Raw genomic sequence first — 17,582 nt, forward strand, 5'->3', positions numbered from 1 at the left:
GACAACCAGTCATTTCTGCCAAAAAAAATATAAAAAGGATAATCAATGCAATTACTACATGTATCATCACATGGTTCTTTTCGGTGTTATTTATGGTAGTTAAAAATGCCCACTCAGAAGATGACCAAGCTATAACACATTCCTGTGATAGACTATTTAACAGTTGTAAAAGACCACGTGCTAGCAGGACTGTGACTACGTTGGTAGGGCACTTGCCTAGCACAGGAAGCCTGGGTTCCATGCCAGCAGTGCAGAACCTGGGGATGGTAATAGCACTCAGGGGGTGGGAGCAGGACATCAGAAAATCAGTCACTGCTGACCACATGGTGAATCTGAGACCCTGCCAAGACAAACAAACAAACAGGAACAAACAAACAAACAAAAACCAACCACAAAGAAAGACCAAAGGCATTGTGTGAGCAAACTTTTAACAAAACTTTTACAAAAAAAAAAAAAAAAAAATAGGATTCCAAGATCCACATACTGAAGGCAAGAACTGATGCATGCAAGTTGTTCTCTGACCTCCACGTGCATGACCACGCACATGCATAACTAAATACAAATAAATAAATAGAACAAAACTTTGATAAGCCCTGATGGGGATCTACCTCAGTGGTCAAGTCAGGTCTCCACATGCATGCCATGGCACATAAATGACCATAAACATAAAAATAAATGAGTGAAAAAATAAATAAATAAATGAGTGGATCCAATCAAATTATTAATTTAGTGATTAATTAAAATATCGATTTAATTATTAACATAAATGTTTACATTAATTTATGCATCTTGATTAATAAATTAAAGTGTGATAAGCCTGGCTGGGACTAGCTCAGTTGGTAGAGTCAGCTCTCAGCTTTTTGAATGGATGAGTTCAATATTTATGTATACAAAGCTAGCAGTTAACCACACTAACTGTTACTAGAATTTGTCTTAGATAATAGGCTCTGGGGTGACTTATATTTTCATTATTATATTATAATTATAAAAATATACATTATATTGTGATATAATTATTCATGTTTTGCAAAATGGCTGCAGTTTACACACCGTTTTTGTTGTTGTTTTGTTTTTTTGGGTTTTTTTTTTTTGAGACAGGGTTTCTCTGTGTAGCCCTGGCTATCCTGGACTCACTCTGTAGACCAGGCTGGTCTTGAACAGGGATCCATCTGCCTCTGCCTCCCTAGTGCTGAAACACACTTTTAAACCAGAGAGCCAGAAATCAGAAGTCAGGAGCTGTCTTAAAACTCCATTTGGATTTAATGATGCAAATACGTAAGGCTTTGTTTTTATAATAGTTTGCTTATTAGTGAGTGTAATGTATTACATAGAAATTACATAATTTAGTGGTTCCCTTATGATAGTTTTGTACATATATATCACTATACTTTGCTCATGCCCCCATCCTCCTCTTCTGGGTTGTCATTTTTGCAGCACTGGGTTTTTTTTTCTTTCTTTCTTAAAACTCAGTTTCCCATGGGAGGATCAGGCAGATTAGCAGGGTGTGGTGTCATGTCAGCTCATGTCTATAATCCCAGCAGTAGAGAGGCTCTAGAGGAGAGTTGCCAAGAGTTTGAGGCCAACCTGGACTACAAAGTGAGTTCCAAATTAGGCCAGGCTACAGTGAGATACTGTCTGAAGAAAAAATAATAATAATAATAAAATAAAATTAATTCTATCAGCTTGTAGCCAGGCTTGTATTTCTCCTTTCTCAAAATCAAAACAGTTCCAAGAAGGAAAGGAGATACTGCTGTTCCCGACACACTGGGCAAATGTGAAGGACATTGTATTAAGTGACATAGGCCAGACATAGAAAGATAAATGCTGGGTCTGTCCACTCAACAGGAGGGAGCGAAGGCAGCTGCATTTGTAGAGAATGGTGGTTGTCAGGGATCGGGGCTATGGGGAAGACAGAACCTGGGGCTCACAGGGCACAAATTTCAGCTCTATGTGTGTGTGTGCGTGCCTTCTGTAGGAGTGTGCACACCTTCTGTAGGAGTGTGCACATGCGTGCAGGTGCCAAGGGGGCCAGAAGAGGGCGTTGAATTCCCTAGAGCTAGAGTTATAGCCAGTTGTGAGCTATTCAATGTGGGTTCTGGAAACTGAACTTAGATCCTTTTCAAGGGTAATATGTACTCTTAACCACCGAACCAACTTCCTATTCCCCCAATTAAATATTTTTCATTAAATAAATAATAAACTTCTCTCCCTAATGTGGTAGCATTATGTGTCTGTAATCCTACCAATGATGATACAAAGGCAAAAGGATCATGAGTTCACGGCCAGCCTGCACTATATAGGAAAACACGTCTTCAAAATAATTTTTAAAAATTCCTCACTTTGATGGGCATTGGTGGTGCATGCCTTTAAACCCAGCACTCAGGAGGCAGAGGCAGGCAGATCTCTGTGAGTTCGAGGCCAGCCTGGTCTACAGATCAAGTTCCAGGACAGGCTCCAAAACACCTCAAGTGAACTGACCCTCTCTCTCTCTGTGCCTGGTCCCTCTCCTCCTAATCCCTTAGCCCTCACTCATCTGTTATCTATCTCTACTACCCAGGAAGGTTGACAGGCAGCCCTCTGACTGTCTCATTCCATGGCCTGATGGGGCCCTGCTTCCCATGGCCCCCATTGTTCCTTGCCCTCACCTCACTTGCTGCACCTCAGTCACCCATCCCCCCTCTGGTGATGGTGAACCACGGGCCTGGCCTTTGGAGCTAGTTCCTGCCCACTTATTCTCTTTCCTTTTCCATCAAGTTTCATGACTCTCAATAGCATTTTCTCTAAAAAAGAAAGAAAGAAAGAAAGAAAGAAAGAAAGAAAGAAACATACAAAAAAAAAAAACTCAACTTCATTTTGTTTAGGTTTACAGAAAAATTAGACAGAGCTTTCCTATCCTCCCAGACCTACATGTGGGCAGCCTCCCCGCACAATGGCCTCCCACACCATAGAGACATCTGTGATCTGTGGGGAGCCTACACTGACACGCCGTGCTTACCCAGAGTTCATATCAAGGGTGCCTTCCAGATCCAGGGTGCTCACACCTGCGTCTTCCACTCCCCCACACCCCTGACACTTCCTCAACTCCTCCTTGGGCAGTCTAGTAAGACATGTCAAATGCGATGTTTCTAGAACAAATGTTCCCTTCCCACTCCTGCTCTCTGCCAGTCGAAGGTAACAGTACCTCAGCAGCCACTCGCACGTATGTGCCAGGCGTCATTCCCATCTTGTGTCTGTTCCCAGTAGTCCTTTAAGGTCCAGAATTGGACACTTCTTGCTCTTCCATGTAAGCTACCACTTCTGCACAAATGGGACACTTCCTCCCAGCATGCTTCCTCTTCACTGTGATCTGCACAGGGACTGCTCAACCCAGGGAAGTCTTCACACCAACCCTCTGTCTGACACTGTTTTATGTCACCCTGAGAGGAAGTCCTGGGTCACACAGAGACCTGTGAGCACCTCGTGGTGAGTTCACCTGTACCCTGCCTGTGACCAGCTCCTGCTCTGTATCTAGAACACTCTTCCCGGGTGTAAGTATCGCTCAGGAAAGCTTCCACAGGTTCTGTCTCTCTCTCACCTTCTCATCCTAGTCCCCACAAATCATGCTTAAGATGGCAGAGCCAGGACTGAGAATACAGGTGAGTGGGTAGACTCCTTCCTTGCCTAGGGTGCGTGAAGTCTTGGGGTCAATCCCTAGTGCTGCATAAACTAGGCTTTTTGATGTATGTCGGTAATCCTGGTGCCTGAAAGGTGGAGGCAGGAGGATCAGAAGTTCAAGGTCATCCTTGGCTACATGCTAAGTTTGAGGTCGGCCTGGGCTACATGAGACCCTGTCTCTAAACAAGCAAGCAAGCAAATCCCTCCACGCCTTCTTTTTCTCCATCCCTGCTGCCTGTGTTAAAGCAGGTCCCTTCTTTGCTGGCCCCTCCCTCTAACTCCTCATATTACATTCTCCCTTGAACATGGGCTCTGTTTTGTTCACTGCTGTCCCAGCACTTGCTAAGGTGTCTGATGTAGGAAACAGTCAACATTAGGTTGGTGAATCAAAGGAAGGTGTGAAGCTCTCCTTCCTCCTGAAGGCCACTTGAAATGGCAGAAGAGTTAAAAGCTGAGTACATGAGAGATCACAGCCATTGAGAGTGGGCAGAGGAGCAAAGTTGCCATTAACAGGAGGAGGGACCTGAATGCAGGAAGTGTGCCCCAGGAACAGAGCTCAGAGAGCTCCTTCCTGGAAGCTCAGACCTCAGGAAGCAGAAAGACAGAGCAGGCAAAGGTTAGCATCAGGGACAGCAGAGAAGGCTGAGTGAGCAGGTCTCCCTCTCCCAGCCACCTAAAGGACAGAAATTATTTGGGGAAATATTAAAGCACAGAGGCTCTGGGCTTGGGTCAATGGGCAGGCAGAGGCTGGAGGGGCAAGAGTTCCAGACCAGCCGAGCTATATAACAATAATCTGGCTTGAAACACTAAGGGATGGGGTGCAGCACATTTGGCAGTGTTTGCTTCAGGTCCAGTCCCCAGCACCACGTGAACCAAGTGCATGGTTGTCGTATCAGAAGTTTAAAGTCATCCTCAGCTACAGTCAATTTGCAGCCAGTCTGGGGTACATGAGATGTTTTTTTGGGGGGGTTGTTTTGTTTTTTTTTTTAAGGCTGTTAAACATATGTCTGTTGTTTAATTCAAACATTCTATAGAAAAATGGAAACATATGGCCAGCAAGATGGCTCAGCATGTAAAGGTACTTGCTGCCAAGCCTAATGACCTGAGTTCAGTCCCTGGGACCCATATGGTAGTAGGAGATAACTCCTGAAAGTTATCCTTAGACCTCTACACATTGCGCCATATGTGCATGGGTACACATACACACACTCAACTCACAAAATAAAAAAATATAACAAAAAATTCAAATGGAAGTGTATTTAAGACCTGAATACAAAATGTCCACAGCTGCTAAATTTGAAATAGCACTAATTGGAAAGACCAAATGTCCATCAACAGTTGACTGGAAGGAAAAATCCTGGTGTATAGATGTAATGGAGTACTAGTCAACTAACCTCCTCCCCTCCCCTCCCTGCAAATGTTGGCTACTGATAGATTCTGGAAGAGAGTGAGTTGTTGTTTTCTGTTGGGAACTACTGAGTAAATCACAAGAAATGGCCAGAAAGCAAAGGCTGCAAGCCTTGAAGAGAAAGTCCCCAAGATGGAAAAGGAAGGGATGGAGTCTGTTTTTTCATACTCTTATAATATGCGTATGTCATTTTACTAAAAATAAAAGTTAATTTTTAAAATTCTGATGATTGCACTTACTTAGTCCACACAAGAGGGAAGAGTTTGCTAGCGACTTTGGTGATGCTAGTGGCTGGTCTTTGGTGCTTGGCACTGTGGGAATGTGGATTCAAACACTGTCCTCATATAACCACCTTCGAGTGCCTTTGCCGCCACACAGCCCCTCATGGTCGTCTGGGCAACATGGTGCTTGAGCCTCTGGAAAACTTCTCCTTGGGTGTGTGTCAGGCCTATGAGTGTTTTGGGTAAGGCATTTTATGGCTCTCACTGGTTTTTGGAATTGGCCAAAAGCTCTTTGGTGACAATGAATAGAATGAGGTGTGAGATAACAGTTGGGGACTGGGGAGGAGCTGGGCCAATGTATTGGTGTGTTGCCAAGTTCTGGAAATGGGTTTATGAGAACCACAGATGATGGCTTTCAGATACAAGCACATTCCTCATTTGGACATTGTGTGTGATGGACTTTTCCAGGGGAATGCAATACATGCACATTTAGAGGGCCCTAGTGGATTCTGGTCAGTTTCAGGGACTTCCTGAAACTATTTTGAGCTGTCTTTTTTTTTTTTTTTTTTAATTGAAAATAGTTTTTGTATTTTGTTTTTGTTTTTTTTTTTTTCTCATATAATATATCCTGATTACGGTTTCCCCTCCCTCTACTCCTTCCAGTTCCTCCCCCTCCCCCCTCCCCTCCCATCTGGATCTACTTCCTTTCTGTGTCTCATTGGAAAACAAACAGGCTTTTAGGGGATAATAAAAATAAAACAACGCAAGACTAATACATTGTATTTGGACAAAATAAACAGAAGGAAAAGAGCCCAGGAGAAGGCACAAGAAATTATGGAAGCCATAGTATACACACAGAGGACCTGCTGTAGACCGGTGCAGGCCCTGTGCATGCTGCCCCAGTCTCTGTGAGCGCATATGAATTTTCATCACGTTGGTTAGAGGGCTTGTTTTCTTGGTGTCTTCCTTCCCCTCTAGCTCTTACATTCTTTCTACCTCTTCTTTCACAGGATTCTCCCAGCCCTATGGCAAGGGATTTGATGGAGACAACCCTTTCAGGGCAGAGAGTTCCAAGGTCCCTCATTCTCTGTATAATGTCTGACTGTGGGTCTCTGTATATGTTCCCATCTGCTGCAGGAGTAAGCTTCTCTGATGATGGCCAGATGTATGCGTATAACAGAATGTCATTAGGAATCCTTTTATCCCTGCTTGTTTGTTTGTTTGTTTTTAGAACAGTAGTATTTGGTTTTACCCTAAGTCGCTGAGCTCTCTGATCTCAAGTTCTTGATCACTGAAGAAGCATTGGTTACAGATTCCATCTTGCGGAGTGGGTCTTGAGCCAAGTCAGATATTGCTTGGTTACTCCCACAAGCTTTGTGCCACTATTGTATCAGCATATCTTATAGACAAGACACATTGTAGATCAAAGGTTTTGTGGCTGGGTTGGTGTATAAATGTCTCCTTTGGTACCAAAGATGCTAGCACATATGGGTAAAGGCTCTATGGAGGCACAAGCTTGATCTCTCTTTGTTCAGTGAGTTGTGTAGGTGTCATCATCAGCCATAGTACCTTGCCATCAGTTTGTGGCCATACAGTCTTGATGATAGCCTGGGTTGTTTGGGGTTCCCATGGGTCCCCTTTGGCCAAAAACTCAATTAGATGTTACCAGTCCCAGTACTGGAAGCTTTATTTGGTGACAGATGTGAGTTGGGGCTGTCTCCCCATTATGTGGCGATTTCATTTGGACCACCTTCACATATGTATATATTTTAGGAAGTTTCTACTGTGTTGGGTTCCCATACTGCCCCTCAATTGGCAGTGTTCTTGGGTATGTGTCCAAGAATAGTATAGCTGGATCTTGAGGTAGATTGGTTCCTGTCTTCCTGAGGAACCACCACACTGATTTCCCCAGTTTTCATTCATACCAGCGAGGATGAGTGGAACCCCTTACATCTTTAAGGCATGGGTTGTCAATTTAAACATGCTGGGTGGTGCTGTATGCCTTTAATGCCAGCACACCTTCAACCACAGAAGCAGGCAGATCTCTGAGTTCAAGGCCAGCTTGGTCTATCGAGCTAGTTCCAGGACATCCAGGGCTACACAAAGAAACCCTATCTCAAAAACAAAACACAACATCTAACTCCACATTCCACCTATTTTTTAGGTATCCGGGTCAGCCACGTTGAACAGATTCACATTGCAGCAGAGTTCTCCAGAATTTCCATTTTGTCAGTCTGATAGTCTACCTATTAGCTAGCTTCACTCCCCCACGCCTTTCAGCTCTAACACTCTAGTTTGGTTTTTGTTTTGCTTTTTTAACTTGACAACCTTAATAATGTAAACAAATGTAAATTACTCCACTTAGCAAAATGTCTTGATGGTTCCTCGCAGAGCAGGGGCCATTAGTTTCACTCCCCTTCCCTGTAGTCTTTGCTTCCATCTCCTTGTTCTCTCTTTTATAAATAAGACAGGGTCTCAATATGTGGCCCAGGATGACTGCCAAGTTGAGATCCTCCTTGCTGACCTGTGGTGGCAGCACAAGCCTTTAATCCAGCACTCGGGAGGCAGAGGCAGGAGGATCTCTGAGTACCAGACCAGCCTGGTCTACAGAGTGAGTTCCAGAGAAACCCTGTCTTGAAAACAAAACAAAACAAACAAAAACAAAAAACAAAAACAAAAACAAAACAAAAACAACAAAAAAGGGGGGGTATGTAAAAGTGTCATGTATCAAACAGTGAAGGGGGAGGTGGGCATCAAGATGACTCAGTGGGTAAAAGCAACAGCTACCAAACCTGAAAACCTGAATTCAGCACCTGGGGCCCACAAGGTAGAAGGAGAGACTGACTCCCTAAAGTTGTTCTCTGACCTCCGTATGTATATCATATCACTTGTCCCCTTCCACACATGCACACAAAAAGGGTTGCTTTTAAGTGAATGGTTTGGGTTTTTGTTTTAATTAAGTATAGTAAGGCCAGGGAGATGGTTTAGCAGGCAGAGGTACTTGTGCACAGGACTGGTGACCGGAATTTAATTCCTGGATCCCACAAGGTGGCAGGAGAGAGCTGATTCCCATGTCTTAGTATGTGCACCTGTGCGCTCTCTCTCTCTCTCTCTCTCTCTCTCTCTCTCTCTCTGTGTGTGTGTGTGTGTGTGTGTTTCTCCCTCTTCCTCTCTCTCACACACAATTTTAAAATGTCCTTAATTAGGTCACTGTTCCAAGAATATGAAAACATTTGTATCATTTCAAAATCTTCCATTAGATTTAGATTTCCACTTCTTTTTACACATCCTCTCTTTATTCTTGTTTAAAACCCTGACAGAGGCTATTCCTAATGAAAAGTCATCAGCAAGCTCATGGAGCAGAACAAGCACTCACTGGAACGCACACAGTAACCTGGGAACAAAAGGCGTGCATGCGTGGCTAGGGTGAAGGAAACACTGTGCACCCAGACTGGCTCTCTCTTCTTAAAATTCTGTTCCAGGCTTCACACAAGCAAAGCCCCACTGGGAGATCTTAGAGGTCAACTGCTGGAGAGTCCCCCTTGATTGTGGTCAGGGGCTTCCGGGGGTGCTCTTCCTGGCCACCTTCCCCTCCCATAGTGCAGTGGCAGAACACCGCCTAGACTTTAGGAGACAGTTGAATTTTGATGTAGAAAATAAGCACTGGTCCCTTGAAGTGGAGTGACCCAAGAGCCTCCAGGGTCACAACACCCTCCTCATTTCAACAGATGACCAGATTCTCTGGTTCTGTACTCCCTTCAGCTGCAGAAATACCCTTTTGCTTTTTATTGTCATTTGTTTGCAAACAGTTTACAAATTTATCTCAAATAACTCATTTGCTCTCTCAACAACTATTCATTAAACACCCAATATGAGTGCTGGGTTATGACATCAGAACCCAGAACAAAATAGGAAAAGTCCCTAAAGCCCAGTGGAATTTATAGTCTGGGAAGCATCATTAAGCAAAGAATTATACAGATACGTTGCAAGGGCTATAAAAATAAATGACATGACAGAGGGAAGGCTGAATTTCCTATTTCTGTATAAAATATTACAGCCTCGTCATATGAAAGGTTAGGGGTAATATAAGCAAAAGAACAGGGTGGGGGAGAATATTGAGCTGTTAATTAAAAATTTACATTTGGTCATTGAGATGGCTCAGCAGGTAAAAGTGCTTGCTCCCAAGCCTGAAACCCAAGTTCCATCTCCGGGGTTGACATGGTGGAAGGACAACCAAACCCACACTTATCTTCTGATTTCCTGTACACGCACCATGGCTTGTATGTGCACCCACATGTGTAGTGGCTTGTATTTGTCCACACGTGCAGTGGGTGTTCGATCTGCTCAGGACCTTGGGCTATGTGGCCTGATAGAGGTGATGCTGTGATCTCTTAAAAAGGAAGGAGAGAGGGGACCATGTTTGGGTGGTCAGGCACTTGAAGCAGGTGTGATGGGTCCCCAACTTTCCAAGGACTCTGCAACTGGATTTACCACATCCTGTATTCATGAGTGTATTTTTCCTTTTTCATACCTTAGCATGTCCTTGGTACTGAGCATGTGGATTTTTCACTACGTACAGACACAAAATACATTTAAGCTTTTAAAAAGTAAAAACAGCCAGTATGAGCAATATAGAGAGACTAAGTGTCTCAGAAAACCAAAACAAGCTCCAGAAATACTACAGGTACTAACTTTAAAACAAAAACCATCCTCCTCTGCCAACTACTTTATCCTGAATGCTGAGGCACTCTCTCGATGTCTGTGCTGTACTTAACTGCCACTTCAGGAGTCCCAACTGTCACTCCTATGGGTAGGCTCAGGTATCTCCTTCCTGCCATACTGGCAGCCCCTCTTCCTTTAAAAAGCAACCATCCCTAAGCTTTCTGGAACTAATGTGCAATCACAGCCAGGCACTCCTAAGGGGAATGCACATCTCAGGGTGGGCCAGGTGGCCCAGTAAATAAAGGTGCTTGCTTTGAAGCCCAACACTTGGTAGGAGAATTGATTCCTGCATGTTGTCCACTATCTTCTACATGCATATATGGCATTCGTGTCATGCCCCCCACTAAATAAATAAATGTATTGTTTTTTTGTAACACTATATTCCAATCAACCGCTGAAAGCTGTCTGGCAAACTATACTGGGTAGCAGACATGGAAATCATTAATGCCAAAACTACTAGTACTTCTAAGATCTGGGAGAGGAAAAAAGAAACCATGGCCAGTGAGTTGTAATTCACACTCTCAGCAAAGCACAATGTAAGTACCCAGCAGGGTGGTATAGTCTCAACAGAGAAACTAAAATATGATTTCTCTCAATCCCTTAACCCTGTTCATGAGTTCTACATTGTGAACATCTACAACATTTCAAAAGCACCATGCAGGTGCTAGAACTCATGTACCTGATAACTTTTTAAAAAAGTACCTGGAGCTGGAGAGATGACTCAATGATTAGCACCAGTTGCTCTTCCAGAAGGCATGGTAGCCCCCAAATGTCTGTAACTCCAGGCCTTAATCTGATGTCTTCTGGCCTCCATGGGCATCAGGCATACATGTGGTGCACTAATATGCATGCAAGCAAAACACCCACACACATAACTTTTACCAGGCAATGGTGGCACACATCTTTAATCCTAGCATTTAGGAGGCAGAGGCAGGTGGATCTCTGTGAGGCCAGCCTGGCCTGCAGAGTTAGTTCCAGGACAGCCAAGGCTACAGTAAGAAACTCTAGCTGGAAAAACAAAAACAAAAAGTACCTGTTCCTTGCTTCTGGAAGCTCCTTCTCATGGAAGACTGATGGAGTAAGTGAAGCCACCAGGGAATGAAGTCACACATTAAAAAATAAAATGTCCCTCATGGGAGATGTCATTTTGTATATATGTTCCTCATACTGGTTAATGAATAAAGCACTGTTGGCCAATAGGAAAGCAAGATAGATGGGACTAGGAGACAAGGAGGAAAGAAGAAGTAATAAGGAGGAGTCAAGATGGAGAGACTGGGGAGATGCCGGCCCCATTCCCTAGTAAGAGGAAAGCATGTGGAAATATGTAGATTAACAGAAAGCCATATATTGGCTTTTGTGGGCTCTGTGTGTGTGTGTGTGTGTGAGAGAGAGAGAGAGACAGAGAGAGAGAGAGAGAGAGAGAGAGGGAGAGAGAGAGAGGGAGAGAGAGGGAGAGAGAGAGAGCAGGGTCTTACTCTCTAGCCCTGGCTACCCTGGAACTTGCTATGTAGACCAGGCAAGCTTCAAACACGTGATTCTTCTGAGATTACAAGCATGTGCCACCCTGCACCGCCTTGCTTTTCTTGATAACATGTATAGTCTTAAACCAGTGACGCATTGCACATCAATAGTCAAGCTGGCATGACATAAGCCACAGCATACTACTGCCCAGTCAAGCACAGTTAAAATGGTTTTCAAGTTTACTCCTTGCTTTAAAAGGAAGCAAACTAAGATGAATTGGGTAGGGGTTATGAGACTATTCTTCCATGCAACTTTTCTTTTGAAATTATAATTGTGTGAACTTTGTGTTGTGGGATGTGTATGTGTGGTCAGAAGACAACTTTCAGGAGTCAGTTTTTCCCTTCCATTGTGGGATCTTGGGGGTTGTGAGGTTTGTGCAGCAAGAGCTTTGACCAGCTGAGATGTCTCATCAGCTCATTCTTCTTTAAAATAAATAAATAAGACATATATTTTGTGTGTTTTGCCTCCAAAATGTTATGTATGTGTACCATGTACAGCTTGGTGCCCAGAGGTCAGAAGAGGGTATCAGATACCCTGTAGCTGGAGTTACGAATGGTTATAAACCACCATGTGGATGCTGGGAATCAAATCCAAATCCTTTGTAAGAGCAGTAAGTGCTCTTAGCCACTAAGCCATCTTTCTAGGCACATTTTACTTAAGAAAAAAAAAAAAAAAAATTAAACTTGTGTGCTTGCATGTGTAGGCCAGAGGTCAAACTCTGGTGTTGTTCCTCAGGAGCTGCCCACCTTGTTTTTTGAGACAAGGTCTCTCACTGGGACTTAGGGGTCCTAGATTAGGCTAGGCTGATTGGTCAATGAGCTTCAAAGATCTGTCTCCCCACCTCCAGCACTAGGGCTACAATTGTCACCACACCCATTTTTTTCAGGTCTTCATTGCTTACAAGGCAAGTTTATGGACCAAGCCTTCTCCCCAGCCCTAATTTTAGGAGTTTATCTTTTAATGTACATGGGTGTTTTGCCTTCATGTATATATGTGCACCATGTGTGTGCCTGGTACCTGGAAAGGCCAGAAGAGTTTTAGATCCCTTGGAACTGGTGTTACAGATGGCCATGAGCTATTATGAGGGTGCTAGGAATCAAACCTTGTAACCACGGGGCCACCTCTTCAGGAACGTACTTATCAATTATCAGCAATCTTAGCATACAGCTACTTATTTCATGCCATTTTGTATACATAAGCTTGCATTTCTATTTATAGGTATAATCAAACTTAATGATTTCTTTAAAATGGGGAGGGGTCAGAGATTGCAGTATTGTGCTACCTGCTAGCTATATACATTATAAAACCTGGTTATCTTTAAAATGTCCCAATTCTACGGTTCTACTTAATAACCAGAAATTTTGCAAAACCCCCCTCAGTAAAAAAAAAAAAAAAAATGAAGAAAAGTCAAAGTGAGATCCACAGGTAAGCAGAGCCCAGCTTCAAGTTCAATGACTGAACCTTAACTAGAAGCCATTACTTTCAGCACAGGATTGCCTGACGGTCCTCTAACAATTATCCAAATGCACTAGTTTTAATTGTTTTGTGACTTTTCCAAGCAACTTCAAGACATTATATATGGAACCAGGCTCAGTGGTATAAACCTGCAGTCCCAGCTATACCAGAGACTAGCTTTGAGCCCAGCGGTTGGAGGAGTCTGGGAACCCTATTTATTTTACCGTGTTGTCTATGTAACTGGGTGGGTGTATGGGTGGAGGTTGGAAGCTAGTTGGCAGAAGTCAATTCTCTCTATCATATGAATGCTGGGGATGGAGCTCAGGTCATCAGGTTCCATAGCAAGCATCCACCAGTGGGGCCACCTCACCAGGCCACCACTGTAATCTAAACACTTCATTTCATCTAGGCTCCCAGAGACTGCCTGTCCTAGTCCCCACCATGGGTGCTACGCAGAGCACTTTACCTCCTGAGCCATCTCCTCAGCAACTCCTTTCCAGTGGTGTGTCCACTCTACTAACCCTATTCCCTAAATTTCCTTTCACATTTAGTTCTTAGTCAAATATCTAATAGAGGTATTTGCACAAAGCACCTTAATTTGCACAAAACACCTAGCCTATCTCGTCTTTCAAATATGCCCAGCTCCAGTAGAAAACAAGAACCAAACTTCATGTTAACAGGGCATTTAAACACTGTGGTATGGTGGCACACACCTGTAAGCCCAGCACTGGGGAGGCTAAGGCAAGAGGGCATGAGATCAATGTCTGTCTGGGCTACATACTGAGATTGTTTCAACTTCTCTTCCCCAAATGGAGCAGGTCTCCTAAGAGTGTAGCTCCATGGTAGAGCATTTCCCTAGCATGCTCAAGGTCTGGGGGTTTCATCCCTTGCACGATGCCCAACTTGCCCAAAAGGGACCAGGCATCAATCTTTGCCTATATGAATATAATTACCAGCGTGCTGTTTTACTAAGCCTGGCAGAACATGTTTTTAAACATAACTGATTGGGAAATCGTGGTGATATTGTTTATGATCTAATAAAGCTTGCCTGGAGATCAAAATGCAAAGCTGGCCACAGCCATAGAAGCTGGGCAGTTGGAATGTAAGAAAATAAATTTAAAAAAAAAAAAAGTTGGGCAGTGGTAGCACACACCTTTAATCTTAGCACTCAGAAAATAGAGGCAGATGTATCTCTGAGTTCAAGGCCACCCTGGGCTACATGAGAGTGAATCAGCCTAAAAAAGAAACAGAGCACAGGCCTTTAATCCCAGCACTAGAGAGAATATAAAGAGCTCAGTGCAGTCCCAGGCAGTAGTCTGAGATTTGGCAAGAGGCAGTGCAATCTGGAGATGCGATCTGCGGTCCAGTAGATCCCCTCTTCTGTCTGAGCACTGGCAGATGTGAGATCTCTCTGGTGGCTTGGCTGCTTTGCTTTTCTGGTTTTCAGCCTGACCCCCGGTATCTATCTTTGGGTTTTTGTTATTTGTGTTACAGGTGATATAAGGATTGTTTTGGGGGAAGAGTGTTAAAGGATCTCTGCTATGTTGCTCAGGCCCAGCCTCCAGAGTATTGTGATTACAGGTGTGCAACACCATACCCAGCAGTGATGGGTTTTTAAAAAAAAAATTGCAAAAGGTTTTGCCTTTTTGCAATATACATCATAAATACAAGTGAGAGTCTAATTTGGAGACACTTGTACTTTGTATGTCTAAAACCCTGGTTGTATTTACTTCCTAACATTTGTGTTTCTGAACAATGTTTACAGAATTCAAAACAATGAAGTTTTCTAACACTTAACAGAAATAACACCTTTTAGAAAGATGAGATTTTCTTTTTAAAAGTTGCATTACATTTACCAGGTATGGTAATGTATGCCTTTAATCTCAGCACTTGGGAGACAGAGGCAGGATTTCTGTGAGTTAAAGGCCTGCCTTATCTACATAGCAATCTCCAGGACAGCCAAGACTTAACTACTACTACTACTACTACACACACACACACACACACACACACACACACACACACACACACACACACAAAGGTGTGAGTCTACACATATACCACAGTGTGCATGGAGACCAGAGTCAGTTGTTACCTTCCATCATGTAGTTTCCTGGGAGCAGAACTCACGCCATCAGGTTGGGCATCAAGTGTCTTTACCCAGAATCATCTCACTGACCCCATGGGTACCAATTTCTGGCCCTCCATATACAGAGCTTCAATTTTATTTAACACAAAGAACCCAAGTCCTGGAAGTATAGGTATGTTTATCTCCTTGCTGATAAAAGCAAACTGCTTATTTCACGGCAGTAACTGAATAGTTACACAATGAACAACAATAAGAAAAAGCCACTTACATAGTCTAGTCTTTATTGAAAGACTTACTTCAACTGTGGTTTACAGCTTTGGCTTTAGTTGGCCTCTCACTGCCGGCAGACATAGAGATCAGACGGACTGGCACCAAGGAAATGCTAGTAGAAAAGGGTTCGAGCACAGACGATGGCAGGCAGAAACACACCAAGATAAATTCAAGAAACCATGAAGAGACATTTCCTTGCATGCCGAAGAGTCTCTCCACTGCTCTTAACCAACACACGAAGGAGAAGGCAACAGTTCTTAGGCTAAGTGGATCGAGATGGCACAAACTCAAATCTGTGTAGTAAGACAGTCTGAACCGGTGTTAGCTTGATTGTTGTACTTTCTAAAATGGTGCATTTCGTTTGGACATGTCCCTTTCTATCTTAAAACTATCTGCCATGAAATGACTGTGACTGACTTATCAAGAAACCTTTTTTTCTCATCCAAATTAAGACAAAAGACATGTCAGTCACATGCTCACTATGGCGATGTAACTAGTCTGGATAATTTTATTAAATCACAGAATATATATCAGAAAAGACCACAGCTAGAGTTAGCCATTAGTTGTCTCAATAAGCCACTTAATTTACTGGCAGAGGGGGGAAAAAGGCAAAATGAAATTTTAATTTAATAAGCTCTTATCAATTCAACAACTTAGAAAATCTTTAGGATGTTTGAGTTTCACAAAGATTAATGAAAATCTTAACTTGGGGCAGAATATAGTTTTTTTTTTTCTTATAAAATATAAAGTACCTTTTCCAGAACATCCCTCAAAGGCAGGATGACCAGAAGAAACCAGTCTATGTAGTCATAGATAAGTATAACACAGGACTGCTGTGGTTAAAAAAAAAAAAAAAAAAAAAACCAACAAAAAACAAAAAACTAAGGTACATAAAGATTTTGGCTCAAAAATGAACTTCAGACACTGTAAATTTTTATGCTGAATACATTTGGCTGTATTTTAAGTGAAGAAAGGAGGAAATAAGGATTTTTGTGGTCATTATCTTAGTCTTTGACTTCAATGGCTGAGTGAGGACACTAGCTGCATCTTACGGACTACACCACTGTAACTGTTAGGGTTGTTTGCTCTTGTGCATACACAGGCCAAAGGTTTAATACACTGCCAGAACATCTGCACCCCGTAGCTGTCACAATTGAAACTCATAGGATTTTACTATTTCACATTCCCGTTTTAAAGAATATGAGGCAGACTGTATCCACATAGATGGAAAACTGTCGTGCAAGCACAACTGGATTCCCGTGCCTTCCCAACGGATGCATTTATAAACTGCACACATACAACTCAAGCCTATTCAGGCTTGTCACCCACACACTCCCCACAAGGAAAAAGAACAAATTAGGAATAAAAGTAACAACTTTGTGTAGACTTAAATTGAATATCCAATTATAAATTGGTACATCAAGCTGTCTAAAGATATTTTAGCAATCTTATTTAAAAAATTCTTGGGCAAAATATATCTTATTTTTAAAAACATCCCAAGATATTTAAAAAACATTTGTGCTATACAACTTATAGGAACCTTGAAATCATTTTACTAGGTTTTAATCAAGGTATTTATGTACCAAATGAAGAAAAAAGGAAAAAACAAACAAAAAAACCCAAAAAACCCAAATCTAACTTCCACTTACAATTTAGAATATACTAACCGTTAAAGATTTGTATGAAATTAAATTAAGGCTTCTTCTGTGTAGTCATTTGTCATTTTAATTTTACATGGCCAACCTTGAAAATGTCAGTCTTAAACATTGTTACTGAGCACTGCACTCACTGCAGTGAGAATGTATGTTACTTGTCACCTCGAATAATTACATTGCTGCTACTTCTATGTTGAAGCATGCTTTTGAAACACTGTAGTTATTCAATATTTACAATGTTTATCATTTAAACTCCATGTAAAAGCACAAGTATGACTGTCTGACTTTAATATAAACACCATACTTGGAATTTTCCCCCAAAATGAAATGTAATATACTACATTTTTGATAACCAACACTTTGAAGGTTTTAAAAATATGTATTAATGTGGACCACCAACATTTGCTCAAGGAACTCCTACGATGCTGTTCCTTATTTAGGTTGCAAGCTTTCAGTCTGGCTTCAGTTTCTTTAAAGAGAGAGAAATAAGTATTTCTTCCACAGAGATTCCCACATCATGTATTTCTTCTGAAATCACACTTTTCCTGCTGACTTCAATGCAGTCCACCTCAGGGGATAGGAGGAGA

This window comes from Phodopus roborovskii, unplaced genomic scaffold, assembly GCF_943737965.1.
Source record: "Phodopus roborovskii unplaced genomic scaffold, PHOROB, whole genome shotgun sequence".
NCBI lineage: Eukaryota > Metazoa > Chordata > Mammalia > Rodentia > Cricetidae > Phodopus > Phodopus roborovskii.